This window comes from Microtus pennsylvanicus, chromosome 4 (assembly GCF_037038515.1).
Source record: "Microtus pennsylvanicus isolate mMicPen1 chromosome 4, mMicPen1.hap1, whole genome shotgun sequence".
Classification (NCBI taxonomy): Eukaryota; Metazoa; Chordata; class Mammalia; order Rodentia; family Cricetidae; genus Microtus; species Microtus pennsylvanicus.
Window position 1 is genome coordinate 50,933,325 of NC_134582.1, and position 22,216 is coordinate 50,955,540.

Sequence of the window (22,216 nt, forward strand, 5' to 3'; positions counted from 1 at the left end):
ACTAATAAGGTTCTCTACTTCCACCTCTACTGATTAATCATCTGGTGGAGTTTTTAATATCCATTTGTGTTTCATTTGCTGGCATTATAAATGCCTTAATCCTGAAAGTGATGAATGATCTTGTAAGAGACAGGACTTCAAGTTTGATTTATGGAGTAGGGAGTTCGCTGACACTCTACCCTTGCAGATCATTGAAATAAAGAGCCTTGTAATAATTTTTGTGGCCTTAAAGCTTCCCTACTGTTTGCATAAGCCTTGTTTTTTGTTTACTTGATTCGCAGTTCCTTGGACACACTCTAGCATCAACTTCCAATTTCATTTCCCAGTGGGAACTATTGTCCTTGTGCAAATTGGTTACTTCAGTCAGTAGGGTCATTTCCTTGTCTCCCAAACAAGCTTTCTGCACTCTTATCTACGTGCCTCATAAAGCACTATGCTTGCTTTTAGTAGCCCTCTAGAACATTCTCTCTGTACTTAGATCCTACTTGTCCTTCAAGAAGTAAGAATGAAATTTTCCAACTTACATTAAGCAAGCTTTATTGTCAATACGTCTAGCTTTTTCTATTGACACTATTTGAGTACTTTCTAACTGTAAAATTATAGTAATTTATACGAATTTAATTTTCCAAAAAAAGTGTTTTTTATTTATTTTTTATTTTTTTTTATGAGAGAATGCACTTGCTGGGAAATCTGAAGCCTGGGTTTGATCCGTGAAAACCATGCATTGGTAAAAGGTCAGAACCAGCATACAAAATTGTCCTCTGGTCTCCATGTACACACTGTGGCAGGCGTGCCCTCACACACATCATTCACAAACACACACATTAATGAAAAATACACTTAAGTAATATATAGTCTAGGTATTATGAATAAGAATAAAATAAATACTTCAGACCCTACCATCCAGTCTACTAGCATACTCTAAAATATTTTTGATCACCAAAAAGAAAACATGATTTTGAAGTCAGTATAAATGTTATTACTTCTTGATAAAAGAGAACCATAAAATAATGGTGTCTTTTTGTACTCCTTAAAATATATACACACGAGCTATTTCCATGTATCTGGTATCAAATATCTTTTAATGATGAGGAACATATAGACATGCATTGATATGAAATACTCATTACAATCCTTCTATGACAGTAATGAATATTCTTCAGTGTTCTTGCATTTGTGAAACTATTTTCAGATTTAGGAGGCTTGGATCCACTGTAAATCTCAAGATAGCGCTAATATCCTAACAAGGCCCCTAACCCAGGTCAATGGATAACTAACATATAGCTCTTGGATTTTTAAGTCTCATTCAGTGCATGCATGTGTGTTTTGCTGGTGCCGATGATGAATATATGCCGTAGAAAATATTCTTTTAGAGTTTATTTTGGATTTGAGCCAATAATTGTTGGCAAATTATATTTGCTTCCCCAGTACCGATTTCCTTCCTTCCATCTTTTTCTTCAAAGTCATGTCACTGCTTCGTTGCTCTGCCTCTTAAAACACTTGAAAAATAAGAGATACTTTCTCTTTCTATACAACCTACTGAGTCCATCTGGTTTTTCGTTTATGTACATTAATTTAGGGCTGATCAGGGAAGGTTGGAAATAATATAAATATAGCACTCACATTTAAAATCCTCAAAAAGTTATTTAGAAAATTTATAAGAAAGAGAAAAGCAGGCACCCAAAATAAAGAAAACAGCCAAGCAAACAAAACTCCGCACACAAAAATCAGGATCCATCTATTTTAAAACTAAGGTTTCTGATTAGGGACACCTGTGTGAAGCCTTGCTCATTCCAGATGTGACCACTGCTGTAGTCTCATGTTTTCTTCTTCTAAGAAGAAGAGAGCTGAGTGGCCAAACGTCCCCTGCCTCACCTAGCATCATCAGGCAAGCAGGAATCACATAACACACATTTCCGTATATTTTCCAGAAATAATAACGTTACCCAGCTAGTCCAATCAAATTATCTAGGCAATTGAGTTAAATGCTTAGAATCTGCATCTCTGAAATATTACACCATTTATCAAATCAGCCAGTGCATGAAGCTATGCTACAGATAAATAGATGAATATAATCTTTCTTATATGATCTTGATTTAGATAAAATGATTACATTGAATTTTAAATAAAGTTTACCATTTTACATATGAATTGTAATTTAAATAAATTTGATGCTGAAGAGTAAGTTTTACATTTATTTGTATATTTGTCTAGATATTTAAACTGACTTTGCCATCTTCATTTTTCTAATTGACAGAGAACAGCAGCTTACTAATTTGTATTTGATATCTTGATTTTTGTTTTTGATTTGTTTTTAACTCTAAATCATTGGATTTATCTCTCCACATGTCTTGGCATAATATCTATACTAATTAATTAATTGTGAAACTTTTATATAGGCAGGAAAGTATATATAACATAGTGCAACATAATTTCTCAAAATATACCTTCATATAAAACTTAGACATTAAATTCTGGTATTAATTCATGTTTTTCTCAAAGTCATTTTAACCCTTTGATATCAAATAATTCAAAGAAATTAAATCTTTGATGTTACTAAGAGTCAGATTATTATAAAATATATTGTGCATTAGATGATTACTGTTCCACAGTACTAAATATTGCAAGCAAGATGGAGGAGAATTTGAACTTTCATCTGCATGCAGATATTTTACATTCTTGAACTAAGTCTGACAAATTCTTGTTGTCTGTAATTCACTTCTCTGATATTTGTTGTCATGGACATGTATGATTACTCATCTTTCTGCTGGATATATTTATATTTGCTCTTCCATGAGAACCTTGTTGAGTTATACCGGAGTTTGAGGAGATGAGAAAAAAAGGAAAAAGCCCCACCATTTCCCTATTATTTTTTAAAAATACTTTTTGAGATTATAATAATCACATAATTTCCCTCTACCCTTTCTTCCCTCAAAAAATTCTCCTATATGCCCCTCCTGGGTATCTTTAAAAATTCATAGACTCATTGTTTTGTTAAATATTGTTATGTTCATGCATTAATTCCTAAATATATAAATATACCTTGCTCAGTCTGTGTAGTGTAATTTAATATATATTTTCCGTGCTGATCATTTGGTATTAGGTAACTTTCCTGGAGAAGACTATTTTCTTGTAGTTCTTTTTTTATTTTATTTTATTTTATTTATTTATTTTTACATACCAATCCCACTTCCCCCTCCCTCCTCTCTTTCCATTCCCCTCACCTTCTCCCCACCCTCCATGTGCACATCAGAAAGGGTAAGACCTCCCCTCAGAAGTCAACTAAATCTGTCCCATCACCTCACTGAGGCAGGACCAAGACCTTCCCTTTCTCCCCCATGCCTAGGCTGAGCAAGGTATCTCTCTATAGAGAATGAGCTCCACTAATTTGGTTCATGCATTAGCATTAGATCCTAGTCCCACTGCCAGCTACTCAATATAATGCCCAAGCCACACCATTGTCACCTGTAATCAGGGGGCTAGTTTGGTCCTATGCAGGTTCCCCAGTTGTCAGTACAAAGTCAGTGATCTCCCACTAGCTCAGCTCAGCTGATTCTGTGGGTTTCCCCACCATGGCCTTGATCCCTTTGTTCATATTCTCACTCCTCCCTCTCTTCGACTGTACTCCTGGAGTTCAGCCCAGTGGTTAGTTGTGGATCTCTGCATCTGCTTCCATCTGTTTCTGGAAGAGGGTTTTAGCTTCTCTGGGGTTGTGGATTGTAGGCTGGTTATCCTTTGCTTTATGTCTAATATCCACTTATGAGTGAATACATATTATATTTGTCTTCCTAGGTCTGGGTTACCTCACTCAGGATGTTTTCTTCTAATTCTGTCCATTTGTTTGCAAATTTAAAGATGTCATTTTTTTTTTTTACTGCTGAGTAGTACTCCATTGTGTAAATGTACCACATTCTTTATCCATTTTTTGGTTGAGGGGCATCTAGGTTGTTTTCAGATTCTGGCTATCACAAATAATGCTCCTATGAACATTGTTGAGCAAATGTCCTTGTGGTGTGAGAAAGCCTCCTTTGGGTATATGACCAAAAGTGGTATTGCTGGGTCCTTTTTTTTTTGTTTTTTCTTTTTTTGTTTTTTCGAGACAGGCTTTCTCTGTAGCTTTGGTGCCCGTCCCGGAACTAGCTCTTGTAGACCAGGCTGGCCTCGAACTCACAGAGATCCATCTGCCTCTGCCTCCCAAGTGCTGGGATTAAAGGCATGCACCACCACCGCCCGGCCTTGCTGGGTCTTGAAGTAGATTGATTCCTAATTTTCTGAGAAATCGCCATACTGATTTTGACAGTTGTTGTACTAGTTTTCACTCCCATCAGCAATGGAGGAGTGTACCCTCTTGCTCCACATCCTCTCCAGCATGAGCTGTCACTTGTGTTTTTGATCTTAGCCATTCTGACAGGTGTAAGGGTACTCACCTAGGAGAAGATAGAATATTCTTTGCTTATTAGTCATTAATTATCTGTAGCTTTTCATATAGGGAAGGGGCTTTCTCCCATCCATGACAGAATGTCAATTGTTGTCATTGTTCAGGCTTTGTCTAATGATCATGTTGTTGAGACTTCATGGTTGTAGTTTCCTTGCCATATACAGAAGACACTATCTTGCATTAGATGTCCAGCCCTCTGACCCCTACAATCTTTCTGATCCCTCTTCTGGGATGCTTTTTGAGCCATTTGTGTGGGGGTTGTGCTGTAGATCCATCAACTGGGGCTGGGCACCCCACAGTCAGTTGCGCTCTGCATTTGGACCAGCTGTGACTTTCCAGAAAGGTCTCTGCTGCAAAAAGAAGCTGCTTTGATGGGGGCTAAGCTACACTTACCTGTGGATATAACATTAAGTGTTTCAAATGTGGTTGGAAACAATACTGGTTTAGGAAAGTGGCAGTGTAGGCTCTCCTTTAGGGCCAATGGGCTAACTAGCCTCGGGCAGCGGTTAGGGTTATAGTATCAGATACACGTTACCTTTTATTGAAACCACCTGACTCTTAATTACCGCTGAGATGTGTGTTTCTCTTTACTAGATTTCCTACTGCACTGGTCACTTTTGTGGTTCACAGATGTTACAGCTAGGCTACTAGAATTTCCTCAGTTAATTTTTGAGACTATTGGTAGGTCTCACAAACTGAAACGCCCTCTCTGTATTCAGTGACTATGAATTCTGACATTGCTTTAGGGTAAGATAAGAAACTTGAAGTCAGTTAAGGAGATTTCAGGGAATAAGAAGATTTTTATAAAATATGCCCCGAGGAATCTCATTCAAATATCCTTCTTTTGTGAAGTGGTCAAAGAATGGATATTACATGAAGATGAAGAATTTTTAATTTGGGTACATGCAAGTAAATTGGATAGTAAGTACTGTAACTCCAAAAAGCCTCAATATGTGCATTCAAGTGTGGTTTTCCTATAGAACTTCTTCTCAAAAGCACTTTTTGGGGAAATGGGTAACTACATAGGCATCTTCAAGGCAAAAGACTGTTATACTGTTTCTTAAAACATTTTACTCAGGTAATAGAGATCCTAGTGGCTTTAAGAGTAAAAGTGTCCTGAATATTGCATCTGTATTTGATCTTGTCAATATTAGTGTTCCCTTATTAGATCATGGACATCATTAAAAGTTATCTTTTCAGTAATGTATGTGTAATGACAAATGAATTGGCAAGTCTGAACTTGGAAATATCTATCTCAGGTAAATGTATCATATACTTAAAATATCTAAATGGAGCAAAAATCCATGGAAAAATAAACTATTGGGCATTTGTTGAATATTGTTAAGAAATAAAAGGTTAAATAAGACAGATGGAATCTTCCCCCAATTACTATTGGCTGAGATGGTACTTTGAACATTCAGAATCCAAATAACAAATAATCCAAAGGTCATCTTTGTTTTTGAAGCATAAAATCCAATTTCTTCTGCAGAACATTTTCTCTGCTGGATAACTGAATAGCAGGCTCTGCTTTAATTTCCAGAGAACAATTCAGTTTAAGGTGAAGGGCTCACAGGCACACAGTGCTCCCAGGAAATCAGGTTCTGAAGCTCCATCAGAGGAAATGTTTAAATGAAGACAACCATGACCGTCTGCCGATGACATTATTTGCCAGGAGCAAGCAGGAGGTGTGGAAAGACTGAAGCACTCTAGTATGGCATCAGCATCCTCATGTTTTACAGCTTTCAGAGCAAACCCACAGTATGAGCACCCCCCCCCCCACACACCCAGATGACTAATGAGTGAGTTAGTGATGCTTAGTGGTCCTGTGGGCTGGAGGTGACTGAGTCTTTAACACATTGGTGCCTCACGCACATGGACAAGTATAGAAACACTTGACGAAAATGACTGTATCTTGTACAGAGGCTGATGCTTCCATCCATTGGAAGAATGAGTACAGGTGAATTCTATTTAGTTTTAAATTCATGAGGACAGATTTGGGAACTAAAAGAAAAATCACAAAAATGCACAAAATATAACCACATAGATCAACTCTTGATTAATTACATTTCAGTGACCCCCCCCCCCATTCTGTGCTTTCTTCAAATGTTCCGAGATACAGTCCTTACCTTCTGTTTCCCCACTGCTAACACTTGCACATATACCCACATAGACAGTCTCTGTCAGAGACAAACACTATAGGAAGGAATATGTTGAACATGGAGGAGCTTCAGTCAGCTCAGGAAACTCAGAACTCAGCTAGCACAGGGTGGCTCTTGGGTAATGACCCAGGCAAGTGCGATGGGGAGACTAAAAAGGAACAAAGGGATGATAAGTGCATTTGAATTACTCCGTGCTCATCAAAGTTCAGCGCAAGTTCAAGAAAATATTTGTGGACAATTTCATGAATAATTCATTTTCAGATTTCCTATTAGCTTTTAGTGAAAACCATGAAGCAATTGATGTTACCATAATTTGTAGCAAACTGTATATTTTGCTATCTTGTGTCTATTCTAAATTCTGCCAGTCCCCTTTTAATGAGAAGTCTATTGTATTATATAGGCATGCTACAGCCAGGCTCCTCTGTTTAGGACAGGGCCCAGGAAGATGTTCGTCTTGTATTAGTATTTTTTTTTTTAGATAAAAAAGAATCATTTTTTTCTTCTAGAATTTTATATGTATATAAAATATATTTTGATAATATCGCTCTGAACTCTCCCTCCAACTCTTTCCAGACCCATAGGCACCATGTCCCTTCAGATCCTTCCTTCATGACTCATTGAATCTAATCAGTGCTGTCTGTAAGTGTACAGGCAAAGGACCATTCATTGGAGCATGGGAAACATGCTTACCTGAATCTATTCCAGCAGCTTTCAACTGCCAAAGCTTCTCAGTAGTGGGGTTTCATGACCCCATACTTTAACCATGCTCGAATTAGGACTGGCTTGATCTAGTGCACGTTTTGTGTAGGCAGTCACAGTCACTGTGAGTTTGTGAATGCGACTGCCTTGTCCTGTCCAGAGAACACTTCTTAGTAGCCTCTTCCTGCCACATCTTAATGTTAATATCACTGCATTTCCTGTAAGTTAATTCAAATACTTTGAGATATTTTAGTAGTGGGAAATTTTGTGATTGGGCATCTTTAGTTTATACATCTCCATTTGAAAATATGGAAATGTAAATAGGATTTTCTTTTTTTCTTTCTTCGTTCTCTCCCTCTCTCTTTAGCATTACTGCTTCAGATATTAACAGAAGTCATTTGGTAATAATTTTAAAGGCTTCAAATGCATTTTTCTGCCCTTATGCAAAGCAGGCTGAAAAGAATATTATGGCCGTTTCAAGGATGAGGACTCTGGGACACATTCATAGTTCTTTCTAGACTGATAGGTTTTATATAGAAGAAATTGAACTATCATTTCTGTTATTTTTTTCTGTTAAGATTTGTAAGTTTATTCTACTATTAGGCTGAGATTTTTTATAATGAAATTAATTGAAACACCGTAGACTCACAATAACATTACATACAGAGGCAAACCTTGACTTCTATGACAGTCCTGAAGTCACGTTCATGCTTCCTCAAACCCTTACTTGGTGTACTTTGGGCTGGTGATTAGAAAGGCAGCTGCCTTGAGATCTACCACCTTAAGAAAGGTCAACAAAAATATTCTAAGTATCACCCAATAGAACCACATGTGACCCCAGTCCTAATACAGCAGCTAGACAAATTTCTTGAGACTCATATGAAACTGAGAAGCCAAAGACACTTCTAAGACAATTAGGATTCAAGGCACTGTGAGGTTGTGTGATCTGGAGCTTTTAGTGACATATTGTTGAACAAATCTGCTAGAACAAGCAGTAGGAGAGAATTGCACTGCTATTTGTGGACTTAGGACTGAGTAAGCTAAACTTAAAACTAAATAAAACAATGAAAATCCATAACTTGACTTGAGTCATAAGAGGACGCAAGAAATGAGATGTGTCATAGGGTAACTGTGGTGGTATAGAAGAAAATGGCCCCCAAAGAGTGTGGCACTATTAGGAGCTGTGGCTTGTTAGAGGAAGCATGTCACAGTGGGGGCGGGCTTTGAGGTCTCTTATGTTCAAACTTCCCCTAGTGTGACTGTCAGTTGACTTCCTGCTCCTTTCTGGTCAAGATGCAGCACTCTCAGCTCCAGCACCATGTCTGCCTGCACACTGCCATGCTTCCCATCTTCATGATAATGGACTGAACCTCTGAAACTCCAAGTGAGCCACCCCAGTTAAATGGTTTTATTTATAGAAGTTGCTATGGTCATGGTATCTCTTCATATCAATAAAAACACTAAGTAATGTTGATCTTAACTGAATCAACCTAAGTACAGTGTTCAAAATAGTGCTCGTTAGTAAGAAAATACTTAAATCAAATGTTGTCACAATCATCTTTAAGATAAGTCAAATGTGATGAATCACCTGTTAGGAATCAAAGATGGGAAAGTCTTGACGCTTTTTGAACTTTGTTCAATCTGACTCCTTTAAGAAATTATCTTTGGGGAGAGGGTTGGAGAACTTGCTCATCAGTTAAGAGAATATGTTGCTCTTCCAGAGAATTGTTTTCTAGCACCCACATCAGGCAACTACCTGTATCTCTAGTTCCGGGCTATTCAAGCCCCTCTTCTAGCCTATGAACACAGCATGAATTTTATTACATATAGAAATATGGGTGAGGGTTTACTTACAGAATCAGAAATATCTCAAAGACAGCTATGGCAAAAAAAGCCCATGTCAGCGAGGTTGTCAGGTCATAAAAGCTGAGAACATGGAGCACACTACACAGCCTATAAGCAGCTCAACAGGTTGAAGGGTTTCTTTCCAGGTGCCTCAGTTGGCCTCAGCCCTCCCAGGCTGTTCAACTGGTGCCTTTTTCTCTCAGGCTGCTTATCTAGCCTGGGAGTCTTCCTTGCATCTTGACTTGTCCGAAAGTAGCTCTCTGCAGTCCTACTGTTTACTCCTGGGGAGAGGGACCTAATGAAGCTTGTCAGTTTCAGGGACTTCCTGAAGCCTACTTGAGTTGTTTCCTTTCTGTCTTAAGGAGCTTTCCCTGCAAAACGGAACATCAGCTGTTCAAAGTTCAGACTGACTGTTGATGTTGGAATGGTCATACACTATTTTGTAGTAAAGAATTTGGGTAACTTAAAGAATATTTTATAACAGTTTTCAGAAAGAGAAGGAAAAAATGGAAGAGTGAAAGCGAATTTTTAGTAAAGGAAGAAACTCAGAAATTAACCTACTGAATCTAATGAGGAAGCTACCATTCTGAACACATAAACTATAGGCTGAGGTCATCTGCAGAATGAATGTTTATTCAGAGATATTTGATACCAAATATCTCTGCTCTTTCCTGCTTTTATTGTGGCATCTCAGTCTGGCTTTATCAGTTCCTAATCCGATTGTGAGATTTCCACTTTTCCTTCCCTTCTTGTCTCTTTCTTGTCAGCCTGCAGCAGTTTTCTAGTTAGAATGCTAACTATGTGGAGGCCGACTTCGTGCTCCCTCCTGTTGGATAGGCATAAAACCTGATGAGTAAATGAACCTTTGCTGAGTTGCAGAGTTGCAGACCTCAGGGTTCACACACTCTGGGGACTCTTGTTTCTGCCACCATCCTCTACTTTAAAAACTTACTTTAGTTTTTATGAAGAAAAAAACGATAGATTCTGACACTCAAGAAGCATATGAAGGCATCAATACCACAGTGGTGACCAGAGAAAATTGAATAGACTGTAGCAATGATAAAAACAATAAACAAACAAACAAAAAGCAAAACAAAACCGCCCAGGGATCCAGCAACAGTTCAAGCCAGGCATGTTCCTAACTGTCTTTACCCTTGGTTTCTACCAGATGAACTGGGTCCCATGTTAACATGACAAAAAATGGCATATGGAATTGCGGGAATTTGCAAATACCTTTTTATTCACTAAAGGCAGAAAGGAAATGAGCTTTAGATTGACACAAAATTCAATCACCTTCAAAAAATGCATTTTTTCTGTTCTTTCCTTTTTTTTAGTGTATTGCATTTTGACTCATTTTTTGAGGCTGACAGAGTTCTTAGACATAGGGTAGTCAGGATGGAACTCTTAAAAAAGTGGCAAAACAAGAATGACTTTGAATGAATTGTAACTAATTCTATGTGATTAAATTATTCTAAAGATAATGCGCATGTCTATTTATGCTGAAAGGCAAATAACATGCTTAGCCAAGTCCACAGAAACTTGGTTTTAGATTGCGTCTCCTAAGACAAAATTCAATTAAATTTTTATTGAAAGTCTGGCTTTCAAAAAACATGACATGCATGTATTTGGTATGTTCAAGACCATCTGTGTACAAGTTTTAGATTCTGAACAAATTAAACATTAACATTCACAAAGGGATAGATTTTTTTTTGTCAAGGAACTCATTTTTGGACACAAAGAATTAAACTGACAACAAATTTTTCTCCACTAAAACCACACTTCACAGACTATAATGAAATAGCAAGCTAGCATGATTCTTCTCGTTTCAGTTGTAGATTGCTGCAAATGGCTACTTTACAAATAAAGGAGGCAGGACTTGCAACTGCGTTGGCTTTTTTATAGGACAGGATTTAGATAGGTCGAGTAGACAGAAGAGAATGCTGGGAAGAAGGGAAGTTAGTTAATTGCCATGCCTCTCCTCTCTGGGGCAGACACAATGAAGCTACAGCCCAAGATGGACATATGGTAGAATCTTCCTGGTAAGATGGGTTAGTCAAGATGTGAGAGTTAGCCAGTAAGAGGCTAGAGCTAATGGGCCAACCAGTGTTTAAATGAATACAATTTGTGTATTGTTATTTCAGGTATAAAGCTAGCCAGTGGCCAGGAGCTGGGCAGCGTAACATAGCCCGTAGCTCCTTCTACAGGAGACTATAAGGATTTTTTTTTGAGGCAAGGTTTCTCTGTAACTTTGGAGCCTGTCTATCCTGGAACTAGCTCTTGTAGTCCAGGCTGGACTACACAGAGATCTGCCTGCCTCTGCCTCCCAAGTGCTGGGATTAAAAGTGTGCCTCACCACCGCCCAGTTTGACTATAAGAAATATATATATAGATATCAAGATACATTTTAAATTTAACAGCAATGACAACAAAACTAAGATTGATAACTAATTCCAGCTATACCAGTGTTACAAAAACAAAAACAAAACAAGGAACCAAATGTGCAGTAAGTTAGATATAGGAAGATCCTGGCTGAGCAAATAAGATACAAAGGCTATTTGGGGAAAATATGAATATAGTCTGAATTTTAAATAAAGGTTTTATTTAGGTGGAAAGATGGGAATTATTAACTAAAAATAGTTATAGCTCAGTGTGCATGATTTAAAATTGTATTTACTTATGTGTTATTGAAAAGTGTTCAGTTATGACAGTGACAGTGCATAAATGTATTATGAACTTAAAAATATAAAGGTGACTTGTGATATTTTTACTCAAATATCAAATGAACTTAGTTTATATCTATTTTGTAGTTACTGCTACTTCTAAATAGTACATAAATAGTAAGGATAATTACTAGCAGTAATCATTTAGTTAAAACTACACAGAAACCAGGCCTCAATGCTATCTGAAGTTTGGTGGGATTGCCATAATTTTCTTCCCGTGATCCAGAGTTTGTTCCACCCACACAAGATTCATTGGCCTACATGTCCCGCACTCCATGGCAAAGACATGCAGCTTTTTCCTGTCTCTCCTTTATGGCTGTCAAACGCTCATTTATGTTTCCACACTCATTTTATTCCCGGCTCTTCTATGAGGCATCTTGGCAACCCACAAATTATTTCTGAGTTTTCAAGGGTGCGTTAATAGTTTTCAAACACCACTGGGATACTTTTATCTTTTATGGTTTGTTAGCACATGATGGTCTCTATTCTAATAGTTGCATGGAGAGTTCAAAAATCTGCCAATACAACAAAACAAAATAAATTAAGGTGACTTTCTCGTTGCCTGTGAAGCCTGACCAGACACAAAATGAAACAAGTTGTGTGAGGACCTGGGGACAATCCATGTTCCATGAGCTTTGTTGGTGTATGGGAAAGGTGGTTTTGTTGTTGCTAGGTTAGATCAGAGCAGGGGTTTTAGTTTAATTTAGTTTTTGTTTTGTTTTTGAGATAGATAGGTGATACATGATTATGAAGGTTGACTTTATTTTTTTAAATACTTATTTATTTATTATGTATACAATATCCTGTCTGTGTGTGTGTCTGCAGGCCAGAAGAGGGCACCAAACCTCATTACAGATGGTTGTGAGCCACTATGTGGTTGCTGGGAATTGAACTCAGGACCTTTGGAAGAGCAGGCAATGCTCTTAACCACTGAGCCTTCTCTCCAGCCTGAAGGTTGACTTTATATCCAAGCTGTGTAGACCAGGCTGGCCCCAAACTCATGATCTTTGAGGTTCAGTCTCCTGAGTGCTGGGTTACAGTTGTAGACTATTAGACCTGGCTTAGAAACTATATTCCTCTTTCTTCATCTTAGTTTCTACCTCTATTTCAAGCTCAGTTCAGATATCGAAAGGTTTACTCAAGTTCAGACATCCTTCAAAAGTCTTAACTTTGGCTGAAGTGAAGAGGCTGAGTTATGAAAGTGTGCCATAGGACCAGGGATGGATGGTCCACAGGTCCCATCTGAATTTGAAAGCTGTCTTGTGTAGCAGGATGATGATGACGCAGTGATCCTAAATCCTGCTCCAGATGCATCTAGAACAACAAAAGTATCAGAAACTTTAATTTCCTTCACACCTTAATGCTGTTGCTTTTAATGAAAGGGCCCACCCAAGGCAGTGAATGCTAGGCTGTGGTCGTTTCTCTCCAAATAGTTAGATGATGGGCTCTAAAAGCCACCAGTAAAGCACAACAGAACCAAGTACAAGTGCTCTTCAGTTGACCTAGGAAGTTTTATTTGACACAAAATAATGAAGTAATGAGCTGTCAACTGAGTGGGACATACAGGACATTCAGTTGTCCAATTAAGACACCCCTCTTTGGTCAGGTTGCCGGAATGTTGCCCCCCCCCCCCGTGTGGTCCCACACTCTGCTTTTAATGTCACATTTTTCATTAGGAAAGCAGTTTAGAACAAAGTCACCTTTAAAATTCAGATCCTCGTGGTCTCTGTTGAAGGGTTTAGAAGGAGAAGTGGAAAGGTTCTGAACTCGTGTCTCCCCATTCGCCTCGTGCCTGTGGGTCCTCGGTAGGTGAGAATGAAAGGATGTGTGGAAAGTTTCTTTCTCGTTCTCCCTCGCAGTCTCGCTGCCAATGAAAAATCAGTTACTTCGCCACCTTGCAAGGTATGGGAGGTCGTGAAGATTCTGAGGAAATGAGATTCGAACAAGCAAACAGGGTACACTGTAGAAACTGCACAAGCAGAAAGGTCTGTGGAAATCCATAACCGGATCAACAATACAGCCTCATTACTGAGCTACAGTTGATGCTGTCTCACTAACTGATCCACCCCCAAACTGAAGTATTATGACTTTAATTTGCTAAATACTTGAGGATTTATTTTCTAATTATCTACAAGAATGATGGTTCCCTTTCAGCTCTATATCCTCATAGAAACCAAGAAAGAACTGTGAGTTTGAACTGATGGATTAGACTGTTAATTTTGTCTAGCCTAGAAATGAACTGGTTTGAAAGAAAATGCAAACAAAATCAAAATTCTGAAATTAAAATTCTCCATATTATGAGATATATAAAGGAATATTTTGAAAATTGACCATTATTTATTAATAGTCCAATTAAGAGAAAAATTAAGATTGTAACTAAAAATCACACACACACACACACATACACACACACACATGATGCCTCCCTTCCAGTCATTGGGCTTTAACTCATAGATTTGAGAATCTTCTACCACCTCTAGAGTAATTCTCCAAACACAGAAAATAAAAAAGGGGGGGGAGGTTATGAAGGAAATCAATGATCTGGAAGCAATCAGTGAACTGTTAATTAATGTGACATAAAACTTTATATGATCTGTCAGAAGGGAATGTGGCTTTGATATCATCAACAGCACCTGAGGTAATGTTCTCTCACAGGTAATGGAGGAGCAGTTGCCATTTCTTCTGGTGAAAAAACCAACAGGTTAGTGTTAACAGACCATAGTTAGCAAAGTGTATTAATAATGGAAGGAAATCATTTTTTTTCTTTCTTTTTGTTTGTTTCGTTTTGTTTTGTCTTTTTGAGATAGGCTTTTTCTATGTAGCCCTGGCTGCTCTGGAACTCACTCTGCAGACCAGGCTGGACTTGAACTCAGAGATATGCTTGGGAGTGCTGGGATCAAAGGTGTGGGCCACCACTGCCCAGTAGAAATGATCTCAATACAAATGAAACTGTCCTTTTGTCCCATTTAAACCCAAGTCCTCTGAACTGAGAATGCAGGATGTAGCTGTATTTACTTTGTTAGATGCATAGATAAAAATCAAAGGTTAGAGAGAAGCCTTAAGAAAAAGGGCAGATATCAGGAATAAACCCAGAATAGTTAATGAAACTTTCATTTTTACTACTATTTAACGACTTTGTTGACTCTTTGGGAATTTCACATCATGTACCTCAATTCTACTTGTCCCCCCAATTTTCCCCTCATCCCTGTCAAGACCCTCTAATATAAGGAAACAACTTAAAGTTAGCATGAAAACAAACAAAAGCAAAAACAAAAACAAGCAAACAAAAACAAAGCAAAAATAACAACAGAAAAATCTCTTAGCTTCTCCCTTTTCCTGCCTCTTCAACACCTCTTCATTCGTCCTGGTGGCAATTGAGGCTTTGATGTGCCATGTAGAATAACTCTTTGTTCCGTCACTTTTACTGGCAAATGTTCATTGGCAGTGAGTCTCTGGTCTGGTTCAAGGACTCTGGTTTCTGGTACACCACCATCACTGGATCCCCACCAGCACTCTTCTGGGATATCCTGTGGTTGCCATGAGTCTTGGAGATCTTGTGGGTTGTTGTATTCTAGGACCAGTGGCTTCATCAGCTCCGGCAGGTCTTAGGTAGGGTAAATGCTACAAAGGGTCAACCCAAGACTGGGCTGTGGGCCTGGGTGTTTGTCATGCCGGTCAGTTTGGGCCCCTGCAGCCACCTGCCTCAGCCAAGGGGGTGGAATCAGCTCCCCTACGAGCATCCCCTCAGGATGGGTTCACCCTGGCCTGTGGTGAGGGGTGGGGGCCGTCTCTCCAACATGCAGGGGCCAGCTCTTCTGCTGTAGTCTCCAGCAAGAGGCAAGAACAGTTTTCCCAGGGCAGGGCTGTTTCAGCATGGCCCTCTGATTTCATCTCACATGGTTCTTAAGGTCTTCTGAGGTGACAGAGGCAACAGACATCTGCACAGACCCCAGCTGTAGCTAGACTAGGGACCCAGATATAGCCCTCAACCACAGCTTGCGCCTGGGTGTAAGGAATGACACTCAGGTGGGGATGGATCTGGCATCCGTATGGCTGCTGGACACCACCTAGGCCTCAGATTGTGGCCCCTAATCCTGGGCTTCTATGTTACCTTTGGTGGCAATGCAGGACCCGGACTTCAGGCCAAACTCCAGCCATGGTAGGACCATGGGCTGGTCTGGATGTCACCCAGCAGCAGTATGACTGAAACACCAACATGGCCCCCATTCTTGAGTGTCTGTATGGCCTTCTAGGTCAGTGAAACAAAACCAACACAAGAACGTCAAAAAGTAAGTGTGTCCTCGGGACTTTGAAAATATTTATTTTCAATTCCAGAGAAACCAAGCCACTAAAGCCAGCTTTCAGGTTAGAAGCTCTCCCTAGAGAACTGGGAAACACAAACAGTCCCAAAACTAACATCCCTTCTTGTGTCTGGGCTGCTTTGTTTCTGGGTCATGTTCTGTACCAGTTTAGGAAGAAAACGAGCTGAAAACTGTGGAGCTTGCCTGAATTTCTGAGAAGCATGTGGCTGTTAGCACAGCACCCAGATCTACAATAGACTTTTAGCTGATTGGGTTAAGGTGTTTCTCATGCTATTATCCTTCTGTAAAAATGTCGCTCCGATACCTTTCAACTGAATTGTGTTGGAGAATTCTCTACATAATGGCTGATGCATTCAATGAATCCTATGGTAAAGGGTAGAATCTGGTTTTGTATATATAACAAAATCAGCAAAGCTGCGTTTCTGCTCCCGGCAGCATTCACTCCGGTTAAAATGCACTTGGTGTGGCCTAGATCAAGTGTGAGTTTCAGTCCCTTGTCATTTTCATTCAGCGAATAGCACTTTATTTTAGGCATTTGGTGCTGTCCTCAGCATTCAGAGACTCAATGTTTGGTGGGATGGAGTAAAAATTACCACTTTTTGATTACATTCTGCATTAATCCAGGTGAAGCAAACTGTACGATAAAGCAGGTTGTCTTCTGAAACACTTTCAGGAAAAGGAACTTACTGTAGGTGTGTTTTACCCTTTGTCCGCTCACTCATCGTATATATTTGAGAATCTGTAAAGGACATTGTTATCTTTTACAACAGACAGAATTTGTATTTTAGTATAAATATAAATGAGCTATGTTACATAACAGATAATATAAGCACTGTGATGAAAATAGAACAAGGAAGTTATGGGAAGTTACTTTTTTTTTTAACCTCACAAAGATGCTTTCTGCAAGGAGGCCAGAAGAAAGTAAGGGAAGGACCTGTGAATATCTGGAGAAAGGCTACTCTAGAAGGGAGTATTATTAAGGTATGCCACTGGTATAACAATGACCAGATGAGAGATGACGTGAGATTTGTCATGACAATTTAATGCTCTTTTGTTGTTGGTATTTTATTTTCAAGATAGGGTTTCTCTGTGTAATCACCCTGCTTGTCCATGATCTTGTTCTGTAGACCAGGCTGGCCTCAGACTCACAGAGATCCACCAGCTTCTGTTTTCTGAGTGCTGGGATTGAAGGCATGTGCCAACACTGCCTGCTGCCCTTTGAATTTTATATGACATGTCAGAGGAAACCCTTGCAGAATTTTTCATAACAAGGAGGCGTGACTGCATAGATAGCCTGCAGATGGTTTAAAGCAATGGCAAAGAGGGTTGGTCCACTGTGGAGACAAGCGAGTTCCAATGGAATTAAAGATATAATGCTAAATCATTAAATTTCCAAATTATTGCCATAAGAATTATTTGGAAGATGTTGAGTTTAGGGACCATCTACAATCATGCAGCCTGTTCCCAATATAAATCAAAGTCAGTATCATTCCTCTTAGAATCTCTGTCCTTTTTATAAACTCTCAAAAGATAGCTTACAGTCATATCAATAATTCTAGTTACGGCAGTTGCAAAAATACTTGTATATGATAATCAACTGCTACTATTTTTTAACAAAATTTTTTATTGGTTCTTTGAGGATTTCACATCATGCATCCCGATCCCACTTATTTTCCAGCCCCTCCACTTCCACACCTCACCCTTGTAGCACCCAACCCCAAAAGAAAATTTAAAAAATATTAATTAAAAACAAAACAAAACAAACAAACAAACAAAAACTCACTTTTCTCCTTTATTCTTTCCTCCCTCTCCAACACCTCTTCTTTCGCCTTAGTGGCATTGAGAATTGCAGTGTGCCACACAGAACACCCTTTGGTCATCTCAGCTTTACTTGCAAATGTTCATTCCAATGAGTTACTCATCTGCTTCAAGGCCTCTGGCTTCTGGTACACCATTAATCCTGGACCTTCACCAAAACTCTTGGATATCCTGATGCTGCCCTGAGTTATGGAGATCCTGTAGTCCCTTCACACACTCTGGCAGGTCATAGATGCGATGGATGTGGGGGAGGACAACTCAAAGTCCAGGTGGCAGCTGATTTGGTCAGTCTAGGCTTCTCAGTCCACCCCTCACAGTTGAGGGTAGAGCCAGCTCTTCTCTCTGCTGCCAGTTCAACCTTGAGGGGTGGAGCCAGTTCTTCTATGTGTGGCCAGCTCTCCCTTGAGGGCTAAGGCTAGCTCTTCTTCTGTGGTGGCCAACAAGGGGCAGGGCCAGCAAAGGATGACGGTGGCTCAGCATTGCCCCTGGATTTCAACATGTATGGTTCCTATGCCCCCCTGTGGTATCATGGGCAATGGAGATCAACACAAACCCCAGGTTCAGTAGGACCACTGACCCAGACATAGCCCTCGGCAGCAGTTTAGAGCCAGATGTCACCATTGCCTGGTGACAGAACAAGCCACCAGATCATCATGGCACTGGAGGCAACATGGCCCTTGGATACCAACATGATCTCAGGTGACTGACCAGACCCTGGGTGATAACAGGAAGTCAACTGAGACCCTGGATGTTGTGGGGTCAGTCACCGACCCAGACATAGTCCTCGGCAAAAACTTGGGCCCAGATGTCGTCATGGCTCCAGGTGGCAGTGTAGGCCACTCAGATGGGCATGACCTGGGCAGAAACATGGCCCTTGGACAACAACATGTCTGCAGGTTGTGGTCCAGACCTCGGGCATCCATGTGGCCTTTCAACTGCTAGTGTTTTACAAAGGCTTTCTCAACATCCAGAGCAAAGTTGGTTTCTCATGTGTAGCCTCACAATAAGCCATTGCGTTCCTAAAGCAGAGGGAAGTTTATTCAATAGCAACAACAACAACAACAACAATAAATCAAAATTTATGTAAATGTATTCATGTAGGAGTTCACATCCATCCTAAGCGGGAAGCAGAACTTGGTAACATTGGTCATGTGGTTCTGACCTTAGAGTCATGAAGGATACCGGAATAAAGGGGTTGTAGAATCTTCCTCTGAGGTTAAGGAAACCTATTCATGCTAAGCACATGCCAGGGGAGTCTCAGAGACCAATTTGTAAATTTAGTGATATTTTATTTATATTTTAATAAGTAAAACTTTCCTGAAGATCAAGGAGTAAAATAGCCCCACTGATCAGCCTTACAGACCAGACAGTGGTAACACACCTTTAATCCCAATAGCCACACTAGTTTGCCATAGGAACTGGATGGAGCTTGCCTTTAATCCCAGTGATGCTCATCTTTAATCCCAGCCCTAGAGAGGAATATAAGATGGGAGGAGGCAGTTCACACTCTCAGCTTGCAGCATTTGGCAGGTTGAGAGCCACTGTTTTAACACATCTATCTCTCTACATATTTTTTCTCATCTGTAAATTGTACCTTTCCACTTCCAGTATTTCCCCTAGGATAGGATTTTCTAGGCTAGTTCTTCTGGGATAGTAACAGTTCTATACTATCCCTAAACTTTAAGGGTTCTGGGATAGGATTTTCTAGGCTAGTTCTTCTGGGATAGTAACAGTTCTATACTATCCCTAAACTTTAAGGGTTCTGGATTATCTATGAGACAACATTTCTTAATAAAATTTATAAGCTTTGCTTATATGGAGGCCAGATTTGCTGCTGGATGTCGTCCTCAGTAGCTCTCTGGCTCACTTTTAAAGGCATAGTCTCTCACAGAACGGGAAGCGTATGCCCATTAGATGGCTGACTAGCGAGCTTTTGAGATCTGTCTATCTCATTCTTTATAGCAGTCATGCTGCTGAATCCACTTTTATGTGGACACTGATGATCTGAACTCACCTCACGGCTATTTTCCCAGCAACTCATTCTTTAATTATTCTTTTGGAGATTCAGAAAACATCAAGTATGAGAACCTGATGGAAGCTAACACCCTCTGTCATACAATTAAAACACTTTATTAATCTGACATAATTTCACAGTCTTGGTATAAAGCCTACTCTCTAAACGGGTCTTTACCATTATTTTATTCTATGTCTGCTGTAGTTTTGAGTTTAATCTTTATTTGTAGATCTAAGATTTTCCACATGAAATCCCTGCCTTTCCAAGTGTTCTGTTCCTTGTTTTCACTCAGAAACTGTGTTCTCTGGGGCTGGAGAAATGATTCAGTGGTCAGGGGAGCACTGACTGCTCTTCCAAAGGACCCAGGTTCAATTTCTAGCACCCATATGGTAGCTAATAAGCATCTGTAACTTCAGTCCCAGGAGATCCAATACTCTATTCTGGCTTCCATTAGGCACTGCAAGCATGTGGTGCACAGATATACATTCAGGCAAAATACCCCTATATGTAAAATAAAAATAAATCTCCCTAGTCTCTGATATTCCCTCTTTTTAAACGTTTTTCACAATTACAGTGTGTGGAAGCCACCTAGTTCCGTTTTCCTTTTCCCTTTATATTATTCATCAGTTTATTCCTAATAACACACAAGCGGGTCTGAGTACCGTTGTGTACTCTATGATCTTAAAGGGTTGGGGTGGGTGAGTTGGGGTATCTGTGGTTGGACTAGCTCAATGTAGAACACTTACCCAAAATGTGTGAGTCCGTGGCTTCTTTTGCTCATGACACAATAAAATAAGTGACTAAATCAAATAACAGTACTTGTATGAAGGCTAAAAGGAACATTGTAAGGTAGAAAATTCCACTTAGTGTTTACTCACTATTATTTCATAATGAAATAATGAAACATTCCAGCTAACATGGAATAGTTCTCATCTTGTTATTTGTGTGTTTGAGTAAGACCAAGGAGAGGCAGAACAAAGTTGATTATAGGAAATTCCAGAAAAACACAATATGTCATAAAATTACCTATTTTAAATTATCGTGAAGATGGTAGAAAATGAAATTTTGCTGAAATTATAGCGTGGCATCTGGCCAACTATCTTAATGGAAACGAAAATTCTGCTCAGATTATAAATTTTGAAATTGTCTCTAGAATATCCATTGTTTTTCAGAACTTAGCTATGATCGTCATCTCTGTATTAAGATGTAATACATGAACACAGATGAAAATTGCTTAGAAATTCATAATGCACCTGTGTTTTGTGGGCCTTCCTGCTGCCTTCTGATCCACATGTTGCGTTGTGTCGAATACCGCATCTCTTTATTTAATTCCCATTTTTATTCTCATGGAAAAGCACTGTTCAGTAATGGGATGTAAAATGATACTTGTCACTTCTAAAATGCACATTACTTCGAGCTAGTAGATCATGGGATTAATCTAGTCACCAATAACAAAGGCACTTACCCGTCTGACAAAGCCTAGCATCATTCTAACTGAAAGCTGATGCTTAAAATACTTCATTAGGTTATCACGTATTCAGTGATAGTTCCATGGTGAATTGAGATTTCTGGAATTAGGGGGATACCACCATTACCTTTGCCTAGATGCCCAGATTCCATAAACCTGATTATATTCTGTTTATTTCTATTCTGAGTTTGTAATCACTTGCTGAGGGTATTCCCCTATTTTTCAGACTTTGTTGATTGACAGAGAAACTATGAAATCTTGTTTCGGCTTCCAGTGCTGTCACCACAAAGGTTGTAGTGATAGTTACATCTCTCAAACCCTCTGGACATCTGTGAAATAAGGAGTTGACATCAGAACATACTTTTCATCATAGGAGTTTATAATTCTATAATAATCAGTTGGCATCCTGTGATTCCCACTAGTACCAAGCCCTAACTCTGTGGGTATCTAGCATACATTTCTTCATGTTAGTGAGTCATGGATGACTTTTTGACATAATATGTTTCATTTAATGTTTAGTAGCACAATGAAAGAAGCTGTTAAGACTTAGTTTTGAACAAAGGTGCTTTAATCTTTATTATTTGTTACTCTTATAAACTGTCACTCAAGTGTATAATAATCTTGTCATAATATTTAGAAATAAAGTTATACTGAAGGTAAAAGAAAATAACTTAAGCATAAAAGTGACTTTTAATGTTACTGAGTTGGATTTCTTGTTGTATAAAATAATGAA

The 22,216-nt window shown here is 39.2% G+C and overlaps 1 protein-coding gene across 3 annotated transcripts in view; it reads left to right on the forward strand.

Annotated features, from left to right (window-relative positions):
- The window catches only part of Rit2 (Ras like without CAAX 2), a 278,580-nt gene that overhangs the window by 15,264 nt on the left and 241,100 nt on the right, over positions 1-22,216 (forward strand). The gene's annotated exons all lie outside the window — the stretch shown is intronic.